The sequence below is a fragment of the Physeter macrocephalus genome, chromosome 8 (genome assembly GCF_002837175.3).
Source record: "Physeter macrocephalus isolate SW-GA chromosome 8, ASM283717v5, whole genome shotgun sequence".
NCBI lineage: Eukaryota > Metazoa > Chordata > Mammalia > Artiodactyla > Physeteridae > Physeter > Physeter macrocephalus.
This window is the reverse complement of record NC_041221.1, coordinates 124,171,692-124,179,265: the sequence shown is the minus strand read 5'-3', so window position 1 is coordinate 124,179,265 and position 7,574 is coordinate 124,171,692. Positions and strand designations below refer to the sequence as shown.

Below are 7,574 nucleotides of genomic sequence, written 5' to 3'. Positions count from 1 at the left end.
CTGGTGGCGCAGTGGTTGAGAGTCCGCCTGCTGATGCAGGGGACACGGGTTCGTGCCCCGGTCCGGGAAGATCCCACATGCCACGGAGCAGCTGGGCCCGTGAGCCATGGCCGCTGAGCCTGCGCGTTCGGAGCCTGTGCTCCGCAAAGGGAGAGGCCACAACAGTGAGAGGCCCGCATACCGCAAAAAAACAAAAACAAGCATATTGAATATTTAGCGCTAAGTTTCAAGATGTGAACTTCATTGCCCTAAGCCTTAAAAGTCAGCCACTCAGAGTTGAATGTTTGATGATAGTGTATGAAGTGAAGGAGAAATGAAGCGAAATCCATGGTTGGACGGATGACCTTACGCTAAAATAGACGGTAGAGTAGCGTGGCAAGATCATCTCTAAACTTCTTAAAGGAAAATATGAATTCAGATTCGGATGATGCTAGAAGAAACAGGAGTCCTGTCTCCATCCACACCCCTAAGAAGCACCATAGTGGTTGAAAGAAATAACAGTTCTCTCATTTCACACCTTCACATGGAACAGGGGCTCAATTTTTTACTTGACTCTCAGTTGGGTTCCCCAAACCACATTGGGTTTATATAATAGAATAATAGCAGCGTAATATGAGGGGCTCCTTTAAAACACATTAGTGCTGTGGGCACAGGCAGAATCTAGTCCTATAGCCCCGGGTGTGGCTGTCATAAAACAATTCTCAAATGTTAACTCATTATTCCTATGGAATGGTTTAGTAACTGTTGCTTAAAGATGTCTTGCAAATTCCTGCAGCCATGTGTTTGCATTCCCCTGTCTTAAATGCCTCATGTACTCAAATCCTCTCTCCTTCAAGGCCCTACACTCCCAGGAAACCTCTGGTGAACACAGAGACCTCTCTCTAGGATGAGCCCTCAGAGCGGCTCTCAGAACTGTCCACCTGGCCCTGGCTACACTCAGCCTTACACAGTCACTTGTATTTTTTTTTTTTAATCTGTTTTTTTAAGGCAAGTATTTTGGTAATTCCACACAGTATTTATCCCTATGCCCTATACACCAAATACATATCTGATGGAGCCAAAATAAAACTCACACCAATTACTTTCTTAAAGAACAAAAGTCACATCTTGTCACGATTCCTTGTCCGAAAAAATAATAAAGTACCCTTCTCAAAATATCAGTGGGGGTAGATATTTGAAATTTTTCATTTTGATTATAGAATTAATCCCCTGGACCCAAAACAAAGATTTCATACTTTTATTTTGTTCTGTGTGAAACAAACTGAATTTGTGGGGCTTGATTTTCAATTTGTCACCAAAAATTTTTTTTTTTTTTTTTTTTTTAAAAAGACAGACGAACATGATTCTTTACCAAAGGTATTTAAAAGTTCCATCATGGGAATGATCACCTGTGGTGAGGTTTTAGCACAAATCCAATCTGTGCAGCTCAGCTGGCTTGGCCAGGATGTTAAGGACAAGGCACTCAGTCACCCTCTAGATGGGGCCTCCTTGCTCCCAAAGATAAGATGTTTTTAACAGATGCTGATATCCTTCACATGTATGTATCAAGATGAAGCTTTCTGTACTAAAATACTGTTTTCTTTGCCTTCGATGAGGGAAAGGGTACAATTTATTGCCCTCTAAGCAGGAAATTGAGGTGGTTAAAGTGCTTTACATAGTTTCTTTATCTAAGAGTATAAATCACTGGAACTGAAACAAGAAAAATCACTAGTAATGAACATCTATAATAACAGGATATATTATCACATTCACACTTTCCAGACTGGCTAATTGCACAAAGTATGCATCATCAAATAGCATCCAGATGGTGACCTGCACTTTTACAAATAAAGTTGTATCAAGGAAAATAACATTGGTTTGCATCTTATTTTTTCGTCATAATATGAGTAATCCTTTTATTAATTGCTATAAATTAATCTTCTGCAATAACTATTTTTTAAGAGAATGATTACAGTGAAAAATAGTCTTAAATTGGGAAAAAAAGAGAAACAAGAGACAAATATAAAATCTTGGGAAATTCAGAGCGAGAGAATAAACGAATGAATGAGTAAATCAAGAGATTAGGAGATTAGTTAAGAGACAACAAAAGTACAGCCAGATGCAAGCTTAAATTAAGCTAGAAAAAGTTCATACTGGAAACAACTGAAAAAGAAGACAAATCAACAGAACCCGATGAATCTTGTGTTAATTCTTAAAGCTAAGCTAATTTTTAAAATGAAATACTGGGTACACATCCTTGAGAAAATGAGAGCAGAGTTTGTTCTTAATATTGCTTTGTTTGAAGTCCAAACAAACTGGATGTTTGTACTTCATTCATTGACACTGCTACCTTCCTGCTCTATGTCATTGGAACTCTCTTACTTCAGCCTATGAAAGAACATTGTTTTGTTGTTTATTTTATGGTGGAGCTGCCCATGAGCTAAAAGTTCAATTTTTGAAGCATCACTATCTTTGTCACTACCCTGCAATTTGTTCACTTGTTCAAATAGTATTGCATATTTCCATGATTACAAAAAAAATAAGTGGAAAATGAAAAAATTAAAAACCTAATCATAATTATAAGAAGACTTTGTCTCATAAACTTAATATGTGAAACAAAGATGGAATTTATTAGACATGCCAAAACGGCAAATCTTTAGCCTGAACCAGACACTTATTTAACTTGAACAGGTCAACTGGGGTTCAAACAGGAAGAAATATCAAACTTATAGAACATTTACAGAAAGAAAAATTAAAGAAAGAAGTAAATACTGTGTCTAAATTGCAAGATATAATTATAAATTTATAATACACTTGTCTCTCTAGGACCAGCATTCCCTGTAACATGTAGGCTTTTGGACAATCTTTGGACCTATTTTTAGGACTGCATCGCGTACTCAAGTAGGAAAAACAATATTGAACCAGTCACCATGTCTCTGATCAAATACAAAAAAAGATGCAAAGATGTTTTATAAGCTAAAAAGCACAGGGTAAACCATTACAGTGCCCTGACACTGTCGTTCACAACCCAAACTATCCCAAAGGTATGATAAACTCAGCTCTTGTATCGTAGTGCTGCCACAGTGTTGAACGTGTAACATTAATTCTGTGGCATCTGGTGTTTCATAAGTCTTCTTAGGATATTCTATTTTGTCCTTTTTCACTCTGTGTTATTAACTTTGTAGACTCTGTCTAGCCAAATTGTAAATTCTTGAATGGCTTCTCCACAACACTTAGTATGTACATAGTGACTGTCCCAAACACTTGGTGTGCTAAGAAAAAGTCAACTGCATTCATTCATTCATTCTTCCTCCACATTCTTTAGGCATTTATTATGTAACTACCATGTGCCAGCCATTGGAATAAAGGCTCAGAATAAGGAATGATAAACTCAACAATCAGTTGGAGAAAAATTCAGGTAATATAACATAGTTGATAACAGTATGATAGATGCTATATTAAAGCTACCCACAAAGCAGAATAGGAATCACATGAGATACCACCGTTTATGTGAGCGAACTAGGAAAAGCTTCAGAGGGGAGGTCTTAACTGAACTGCATCTTGAAGGATGACTAGGTAGTAAGAAGTTGGTTAGACCAAAAAAAGGAGCAAAGACATTTCCTGCAGAGGGAACAGCATACACAGCCAGTTCCGGGAGGAGTGAAAGAGGCAGTGTATTCTTTAAGGAACAGCAACAAGATCAACATCAGTGGGGCTGAAAGGCTGGAGAACAGGGAAGCAGAGAAACAACCCAGAGAAGATTATATGTGAAGCTGGTCTTGTGTATCATGTTAGGAGGTTTAGCTTTATGCTGTAAGCCAGTGTTTCTCCAAATGTGATTTGAGGTCACCTCAGATTCATTTGGGGATCTGCTCAAGTGCAGATTTCTGGCCCTTACATCTGGGATGAAGCTCCAGAATCTGCATTTTCAATAAGCACCCAGGTGACACTGATGCTTACCATCTGGGGAGCCGCCAAAGATTATTAAATAAGGGACTGACACAATCAGATTTGTATTTTAGATATATGCTATTAAACAATCACGAGGAAGGTAAATCCGCTGCTGCTAAATGAGCTTGTGACTTGGGTTTGCATTAGAACCATCTGGGGAACTTGTAAAACTGCAGACTTTTCACATCTCGCCCAAGACTTATTGCACCTGAATCCAAGCAGAGGTGGCTAGGATTTATATTAGGTAGAACTATTATACATGAAATCGCCATTTTACTTAGATCAAAAATGGTCAAATTTTGGCAGTTTCTCAAAGCTTCATCTAATACTTTTAATGAGCCCCGCTCCATGTTTCTGATATACATCAAAGTCTCAGAATAGCTGATGAAACACAAGCAGAGCCAAATGCCTTTCCTTTTTTATTAACTATCAGTGTCATTACTCACTTTGACTGACATGCAATGATGTGACATAATTTATGTACCTAAAACAAATGTTACAAGAAAAAAATGATGTTCAAAAACAACCACCAATGAACTAATTTAAGGATGTTAGAGCCGGAAGGAACACCAGAGATTATCCAGCTCTTTCCCTACCTCCTCACACATGATGAAGCTGATGGGAGAAGTGCCCTGCTAGAGGTTATACTGAATATTTTGTTTAATTCCTCAGTGATACATGCTCTTCATTTTAACAGGTATTGAAATCATTAGAGCTAAAAAGTGTTGGGGATTTAATTTATAGAGTGCTAGTGCCACATGAAGCCCTAAACTTGAAGTGTGTGTGTGTGTCTGGGGAGAGGGATGGGCATAAAGCAAATACTTGTGCATATCCACTTCTAAAATGAAGCCAACGAATTTAAATAATATAGAACCTAGAACAGTGCTTGAACTGTAATAGATGCTTAATAAACATTTATTGAACAAATGATTAACCTCTAAAAAAATAGGTTAAAGGAGGTATAGTAATGCAAGGAGTTTCTAAGGCAACGTAGTTTACAGGCTGTAAACTAAGTGTAGATTTCCCACCTGCTAGCCTGTCCCAAGCACCATTTGGCACCCAACCATGACTCCTCCTCTACAAATCCCAGCCCTGCCACATGCACTGTTCTTTCCTCTGAAGGGTCCCCAGCAGAAAGCAATACAAAGACCACATCTGAGCAAAGTCTGACAATGCATCACATTCTAGGTGGGAGTGAAGGCCACATGAGCACAGCTTTCAAAGTCCATTCAAATAGGAAGAATAGCTAACACTTAATGACAGCTCACAAAAACTATATCATCACGATACAACATGTTAATAATGTTAGAATGATGATGATGCTAATAATAATAATAATAATAGCTAATACGTGCTTACTATCTGCCAGGCTTGTCAGCACTCCACACACATCCACTCATTTAATCCTTTGGATGACCTTCTGGGGTAAGCATTGTTATTATTCTGATTTTGTAGATGAGGAGAGAGAGGTTAAGTAACATCCAAAATCACACAACTGGAAAGTGGCAGAGTTGACAGTTGCCCCCAGGCCCCCTGGTCCCAGAGCAACCCCTCTATTGAACTCTTTGACCTCAGAGCAGCACAGCAAAAAGTACCCTGCAAGCTGACCTCCTGGAGCATTCACATCAGGAAAATGATCCGGTCCCAGTCTTTTCATCCATAAGGAATGAAGCATCTTTAGTTGGGAAGACCATACACAAAGTGAGACTCAGAATATAAAGGAGAAAGGCCAGGAGAGCCAAGAAGAAACGGCATTTTCCTCTGCCTTGGGATAGCATGGATATCACTGCCTGAGAACTTTAGGGCAAACAAAATCTTAAACTTTAACTTTCCCCTGAAGAATCTGGGTCCTCATGTGGGGATATTTTCTAAAGAATTATCAAAGATATCACTACATTTCATTTACTCCGTGGTATCATTCTTATTTCCAGAAAGAAAAATAAAGACAAAATAGTTCCCTAAACCAGGGGTAAAAGTTCTAGATGAAAGGACTTTAAAAGACCAATAGGAGATAGATCTTTCCACGGTAACTATGGCTGGAAGAACCGCCCTTCCCAACATTCCCTGAGGTGCCAGGTATTCAAACAAATAAGAGACTCCTTCAGTTTAAGTCACCCAGCCTGTGATCCTGACGCCCCTAAAGGACGCTGAAAGCGCAGTAAGAGGGAGCATCCCCACGTCTGACCGCACAATCTGAATATCAAGTCCCGGAGAAAGAGAAGTTTAGAAAACAAGATCCCAGAGAAGTAAAGCCGATCTGAAAGCAAGAGCCCCGCCGAAACTGCTTTTTCATTCCCAGTCTCATTCTCCCCAAACCTCCCTACACCCAGCTATGACACCGGTCAACACAGAAGCAACACAAACGAGGAAATACAAGGGCAGAAATTATGCAAAATAAAATGCGTAACGGGGGCATTTCCTCATGAAAAATACTCCAAGAAGTTCCTACCCAGCCCCAAGTAACAAGACCAAATCCAAACACTAACAATAAACCCTTGAGACAAGTAAACAAGTCAGACTGAGCCCGTCTCATCCCACCTCACGGGGCACCCGGGGTATCCTGGTTAAGGAAAATGTGCCCGCACCCATAAGAAACCATCCAGCGTCCGGCCAAGGTCCAGCGGCTGCCAGAACGGATCTTGCCCAACTCTTACCCGAGATCCTGAGATTCGCAGTGCAACCCTTTTCCCCTGGTTTTCACGCAACGCCAGCGGAGAAGCAAAATCTGTTCCAAACAGCGCAGTTAGCCTCCAATCAGCGTCCCAGAAGAGAGCGATACTTGGAAGTCTTGGTTAAGGCTCAAAGAGGGAGACGCACGGGAAAGGAGGCGGGTCTCTGCGCGTTTCCAGACCCCCAGTTTTGCGCACGGGGAAAGTACTCGTTGCAAACTTGAGTAAGGTTTTCTCCGTCTGGCCAGAGATGCTGAAGGAGGAGGGGAGTAACCCGAGCCGGGCCCGGGATGCGAGCAGTTGCCGCTGCTGCAGCTGCTGCCGCCGGGTCAGTGACCGCTGGAGGGGGGCGTCCTCGGCGCCGCGCGCAGTCCCTAGTGTGACCGGCAGGATCCTCCTGGCCCGCCTCCTGCGCCCGATCGCGGGTCGCCCCTGTCCTGAGCGGCTTCCACAGCGCCGAGGCGACTCCGCCAATAGTCTGGCTACTAAATTGGCAAACCTTGGGGTCACCGAGTGGGGGTGAACCTAGAGGTGGCGGAGGGAGTGCCCGTCTGCGTCCAGACTCACTCTCAATGCCCCAGTGTCAAAGTCCCCGGAGGTGTTCTAGACCCTGTACGAGGATTGGAGGGTTGGGGACAGCACCCGAGCGACCAGATGGAGTGGACGGCACGCCCCAGCGGTGCCAGGGAAGGAGCGAAACCGTGGAACAGAGAAGGGAGGAGTGACCTAGCGGTAGAAGAGTGTGCGCTGCGGCAACAAAGTGGTTGGAGAGGTGGGGCGAGGAGTTGGGGGGCGGGGGACGGAGAGGGCCTACTTTACCGAGGCTGGGCGGAGAGAGAGCTCCAAGGACCCGGAGGAAAATCCCTCCAGGCCCGCGGAGGCCCCGCGCGGAGACTTGTTGGGGAATGGCTCCCTCTGTCGACTCGCCGGGGAGGCCCCGGAAAACCCAAAGACGCAAAGTTACAACGATGCAAA

The 7,574-nt window shown here is 42.6% G+C and overlaps 1 protein-coding gene across 6 annotated transcripts in view; it reads right to left on the bottom strand.

Annotated features, from left to right (window-relative positions):
- The window catches only part of MEGF10 (multiple EGF like domains 10), a 163,801-nt gene extending 156,910 nt beyond the window's left edge, over nucleotides 1–6,891 (bottom strand). For 5 of the 6 annotated variants that reach the window (XM_055086732.1, XM_028493183.2, XM_028493184.2 and 2 more), the window contains exon 1: nucleotides 6,585–6,890. The gene's annotated coding sequence lies outside the window, so the exon portion shown is untranslated. Of the gene's footprint in view, nucleotides 1–6,584 lie in introns of all 6 variants that reach the window. The other variant, XM_028493187.2, reaches the window with a different exon arrangement.
- Nucleotides 6,892–7,574: the final 683 nt, after the last annotated feature.